This window comes from Myotis lucifugus, unplaced genomic scaffold (assembly GCF_000147115.1).
Source record: "Myotis lucifugus unplaced genomic scaffold, Myoluc2.0 scaffold_444, whole genome shotgun sequence".
NCBI classification, from domain to species: Eukaryota; Metazoa; Chordata; class Mammalia; order Chiroptera; family Vespertilionidae; genus Myotis; species Myotis lucifugus.
This window is the reverse complement of record NW_005871492.1, coordinates 154,552-160,665: the sequence shown is the minus strand read 5'-3', so window position 1 is coordinate 160,665 and position 6,114 is coordinate 154,552. Positions and strand designations below refer to the sequence as shown.

General features: G+C 42.9%; 1 pseudogene; it reads left to right on the top strand.

Moving 5' to 3' along the window:
• Positions 1 to 500: 500 nt before the first annotated feature.
• LOC111823284 lies at positions 501 to 658 on the top strand (annotated as a pseudogene).
• The last annotated feature ends 5,456 nt before the right edge of the window (positions 659 to 6,114 follow it).

The following is a 6,114-nucleotide window of genomic DNA, read 5'->3' as shown; positions in this document are numbered from 1 at the left end:
TATCTTTTTAAAAATGTCAGTATAGCAAACAGTCTTGGAAGATAGAAATAGTGCATCCCTCAAAGCACAGGCAAATTTGTTTACTGTTTGGTATAATAAAGATAGTGTGTCCCTTCAGGCCAAAGTTCAGGTAGGCTTACTGCCCATCAAAAAAGACCCTGAACTTGGGATTCTTCTCTTATAATGTAACCAACTACTTGTGTATACGTTACCTGGCTCTTTCATGTTACCCTGTGGAATACTCATACACATGCTTAGTACCTGGAATTAGCAGATTCCCAGTAAATACATGTTGCTTTATGGAACTCAAGAATCATTCCTTCTGTTTTCCCTGCCTTTCCACTCAATATTATAAATTCCTGATGTACCACATTATCTCTGGTTCTTAACTCATGCTATTTTAAGAAGTATTGAAATAAACATTTTCTAACTATTTCATGTACATACGACTTTGTATCTGAAGACAATATATTGTCTTTTCTAAAACATTTATCTCTCTCAGCTTTGCACAGTGGCAGTATCGAAGCCAATGAGGTTTATCCGAGGCGTGACTGTTGCTAATTGAAAACTTTTCCCAATACCCCGCCATGATGACTTGAAAAAATAAAATAAGATAAATATAAAACAATTATCTCTGGACTGTGGATCAATCAAATGAACATTGAAAATGCAGGGTGTGATCCCAGGTCTTAGAGTGGAGAGGAAGCCTGTGGCTCTATAAAGCTTTTCTTCTTTCTTCCACATTCTTTCTCCCACATTCTTTCTCTTGACTTGTCATGTGTTTAATTTACTATTGAATGTCATTCTGAGTACAGGAAATTAAAATTTTAAATTATTATCATGAATTTTACTGTTTACATTGTGCGATGTCAGTTATAAATGCACATAAAGACATTTAACACATACATGGAATCACTGAAATCACAGAATTTATATTTTGTAACTGGTACGTGCATATGTATGTCATTCTTACCAAGACAAAACTAACTCACCTGCTTGTATTTCACTTCCCAATGTATACATATTTCTACCAACCCTCTACCTTAGTAAGGGATGATGAGTAAGGGAGAACTGAAAGGAAAAGGAACAATGGGTTGCCCAATCTTATCCTTTCCTTCCATGTCATCATTTTTAGAGTAAGTGGTTGGCTGACACAGAAAGGATTTGATAGGGTTCCTTGATTGTTGTTGTTGTTTTCAATGCCTTCTTTCTGCACTTGCTACCTGTTGTGGTTGATCAGAAAAGTGTAGCTTCTGGGGCTATAAATGCCCTCACTTGCTCAGTTATTGACGTAACCCACTTACCTTGTACTCACTTTAAGTCTCACTGAACTCTTACTCATCATGAACCTGCCAGAATTCTGTGCTCATGGGGCATCATAAATGCAATACAATTGAAGCAGCAAGGAATGGTGGGCACACATGTTGCATGTATCTCCTCTGTTCACATGCATGCTCCATTTGTCCCATTGGATTTCATTTATTAAACCCAAGTTCAAACACAGAATTATTAAGAATTTCAAGATGCCAAGAGCAGAGCATTAAAGCAAGTGTAAGGTGCTTCTGAGTGTGGGCCCCTGTGTGACTATCCAGGTCACATGCCCATGAACCATAGATGTCAGTGATGAGACAAAGGGGCGTCATCAGATGGCATGGTCCTCAAAAGAGTTGGTTTCTGAAAAACAAAGGAGACAGTAGAAAAGTGATGTGTTAGGAACGAGTTTGGAGAATAGTGATAACTTCTGCTTCCTGGTAAATATCCCAGGAGTGCTGGGAAATATAGTGTATTCTCTGTTTGTAGAATACAAAATTTAATACAGATTTATTAAGTCAACCATGGGATCAGGGAACTTTGAATCCAGATATAGGGTGGATCAACCTCCTGATCGGGGTCCTTTGGACATCAAGGATTAGGAAGAAGACCCACAGAGCTCATTGGTAGGACAAGCTAGTACTGCTCCAAAGGAGAAAGGGCTTTAAAAGAGGGCAGAGGAAATTTTTGGAGGAAGAACAAGTGTTGAATGTGTTTCCCTCCACGTCCTGCATGGTTCAGGGTTCAGGACCTGGAAGAGGAGCTGCACACAAATGAAAGAGAAGAGACAAGAGATAATTTGGAAATATTGGGGGACCAGGCAGGCAAGTCCAACTCAAGGAGAAGGACTTCCACTGGTGCTCAGGCCTCACCAAGCTTTTATTGATCTGGGATATACCCATAGCATAGCCCATAGGCAGGCGACCCCCCAGCAACAGGCAGACTAGCTCATCAGCAAGGATTTACATAATAATAAATGGGGAAGTTGCTTCAGCTACCACTGTCTGGACAAACAGAGGTGGCGCCTAGCTCTGACCTTTGCTAGGGCTTCAAAGGCACCCAGCCTTGGGGGGGGGGGGGGTCTCTGTCTACGCTTATCAGCTAGTGAAGACAATAAACGGTTTCCCACAAACAAGATGCTAGAAGAATTCTGACAACCTTCCCCCAACTCCCTAGATGGGAGCTGGTGAATAAACAGCCTCATGCTCTCCAGAGAGAACCAAATTCTGTTTGCTTGTCTGGAACCTGTTACTATAACCAGGTTCCAGAGATATATTGAAATGGGACTTGAATTTGGAGTTTAGCAGACATTTGAATTTTTAAATTATAAGCAAGGCCCTGGTCAGGTTGCTTAATTGGTTGGAGTGCCGTCCTGTACACCAAAAGCTGGTGGGTTCAATTCCTGGTCAGGGCGTATATCCAGGTTGTGGATCCCCAGTCAGGACATGTATGGGAGACAACCGATAGATGTCTCTCTCTCTCTCTCTCTCTCTCTCTCTCCCTCTCTCAAAAGCAATTAAAATTTAATTAATTAACTAATTAATTAATAGCATGAATTTTACTATACTTTTACTTGAAGTTTGGTGGGACTAGCTGGGCTCAGGTCCAGAAGGAAATCTTGCTGTTAGAATTGCTTTGGGACCAGCACAAACTTGAGACTTGGAGATGCTCTGTTGAGACTCTTGTGGTTGTCACCTGTATTATTACATGTGCCTCTTAACCAGTCTCCCTGATGTCAGTCCCACTTCATATCCATGTACCAACTACTCTGTTATTATCTTTCTAAAATACAACCCCCAGTACCTTTGCATGGCTCATAAGGTCCCTCCCAATACAACCTACATCCTTCACTCCAGCCTTAGTCCTTACCACTATCCAGTTAGCTCCTCTCTAGGACAGCAGAGAGATGGCTTTCCCAAACAAGCCAGCCCCTTTGTGTCAACCTGCCTCATGTCTTAAAATCTTCTCTGCCTAGAATGTTCTTCTTCCCTCTCTCTTCTCTGACAGGTAAGAATCCACTGATGTACTAGTAAATTTGGTCTTCTAAAAATTATTAAATAAGTCCTGATTTGTAGCATGTGCCAATTTCTATAGAGTAAACACTTCCAACATGACTGATTTCAAGCTACCAACATTGTTTGTTGTAGGTAGCAAAAGTTTGGGTGATTTATTCTTCTGTTTACTGTCCTATAGTGACTTGAATAGTGCCCTCCCAAAATTCATGTCCACTTGGAACCTCAGAATATGACCTTATTTGGAGAAAGAATCTTTGCAGATGTAATTAAAGATCTTGAGATAAAATCATCTTGAATTTAAGGTGAGTCCAAAATCCAATGACTGATTGTCAGCAACTAGGAAGCTAGGAGAGAGACATCAGATGGTTTTCCCTCAGAGACTCCAGAACGGTGGTTCTCAACCTTCTGGCCCTTTAAATACAGCTCCTCATGTTGTGACCCAACCATAAAATTATTTTCGTTGCTACTTCATAACTGTAATGTTGCTACTGTTATGAATCGTCATGTAAATATCTGATATGCAGGATGGTCTTAGGTGACCCCTGTGAAAGGGTTGTTTGACCGCCAAAGGGGTCGCGACCCACAGGTTGAGAACCGCTGCTCCAGAAGGAACCAAGCCTGTAACACCTTGATTTGGGATGTCTGGCCTCCTAAACTACGAGAGAATAAATGTCTGTTGCTTTAGGCCAGTTTTGTGGTTATTTGTTACAGCAGCTCTAGGACTAATACAGTTGCATATTTCAAAATTTTCTATATAAACTATGTACTTTAACATAAATAAGTCTATAGCTTTTCTTTTCCCTATCTGTTAAATATTATGTCCTTATCTGCCTTCCCAACCTCAGTGCCTGTCCCTCCTCATCTCAGTATTCACTCTTCTCTAGTTCAATTCCACTGACATGCCACATCTTTACATATTCTGTCCCACAGATCTGGCTTCATGAGCATGTGACCATTGCAGTCACACAGGGCTTCACACTCAGAGGGCCCCATGCTTACAATTTAATACTCTGATCGCTGACTTGACATTCTTAATAATTATGTCTTTGAACCTGTAAGTAAAGTCCAATGGGATGTGCACCAGGAGCTTGAAGCCTCAGCCCATGTGTTGTCCCACTCCCACCACTTCCCTGGGATGAGTTCTTGGCCACCTGGTCCCTGACCTGGGAGTCCAATATCACCCTTCCCATGCCATGGGACACAGATCAAGGAGACCAAGGGTGCACTGAGTTGCTGTGAGTTCCTCAGGCTAGAATTGACACCTCTGACTCTCCATGACAGCTTCTGCCCTCTGCCTGGGCAACAACTGGGTCACTCCTCCATTGCCTTCCAGCCCTAGCCAGGGCCTGCATGAGTGGGGAGGGTCAAGATGGGCATGCTCCCTATAGGATGTGGTGGCAGCCATCCCTGCCCTGGCTAGCAGTGCCCTGGTGATGGTCTTTGGCAAGTGACTAGGTGGGGGCCTCTCACCCACCCCTGATCCAGGTTCCACGCATGTCCCTGCACAGAGGTTGCAATCTCTTGGAGTCACCCATCAGACATGGGTTGGGACATTGGGCCTCACAGTTTCGCTTTGTACCGGGCCCCACAAATTATGTAGCTGACTCTCCTGTTTCCTCTACCTAAGATGCCCTTGATCTCTTCTCCATTGTTCAGCACAAAACAATGTAGTAACTATCATTTATTGAGCTTATATGCTGAGCACTTCATTTTTTTTTATGTTGAGCACTTTAAACTGTAAGGAAGATGAGACATACAGAGATGGCTGTAATTCCAGGTAGTGTGGTGCAGAGTAAATGCAGGTAAAGTGGGGATGGCATCCGGGTGAGGGATCTGAAGGTCAGAGGTGTAAGATCTGGCCCCGAGGTAACTCACAGCAATTCAATGCACCCTTGGTCTCCTGTTCTGTGGGAGGCCCAGGTGGGAGGCTCTGTCCTTGGATAATGGGAACAAGCAGGGACAGCCACAGGGTCTGGAGAACCAGCAGAGAACACATTGTAACACTTAGAACTAGATGACTCAGTGCCTTCTGAGGACCTCTTTTGGGTTATTTCCAGATCTTTTTAGCCCAAAATGAGAAGCAACTAGATTTGAGCAAGCACTGTGAAGGCGGTCCCTCATAGCCACTTCTCTGGTATAAAGAAAATCCCAACTAATCATTCAGAGGCAAGTCCTCACCTCACTGCCACTATGTCAGAGAAGAGGACTTCTGGGACTTCGAGAACCAACCTGGTGGACCAGCCACCAGAGGATGGGCCAATAGATAATCACGGGCACTGTCTCTGTTTTGCGAGCTCACTGGGGGCAGAGAGCATTGTCCCTACTTGGGAACACTTTAGATCAGTGGTTTTCGGGCTTTAACATGCATCAAAATCACCTGGCAGGCTTATTAAAATAGAGCTGGGCTCTACCCCAGATTTTCTTTTTTTTTTAATATATTTTTATTGATTTTTTACAGAGAAGAAGGGAGAGGGATAGAGAGCTAGAAACATCGATGAGAGAGAAACATCGATCAGCTGCCTCCTGCACACTCCCCACTGGGGATGCGCCCGCAACCAAGGTACATGCCCTTGACCGGAATCGAACCCGGGACCCTTGAGTCCACAGGCCGACGCTCTATCCACTGAGCCAAACCGGTTTGGCCCAGAATTTCTTAAAAAAAAAAAAAAAATATATATATATATATATATATATACACACACACACATGTATATGTGTATATATATATATAAAATTTATTTCAGAAAGGAAGGGAGAAGAGATAGAAACATCAATGATGAGAGAGAAT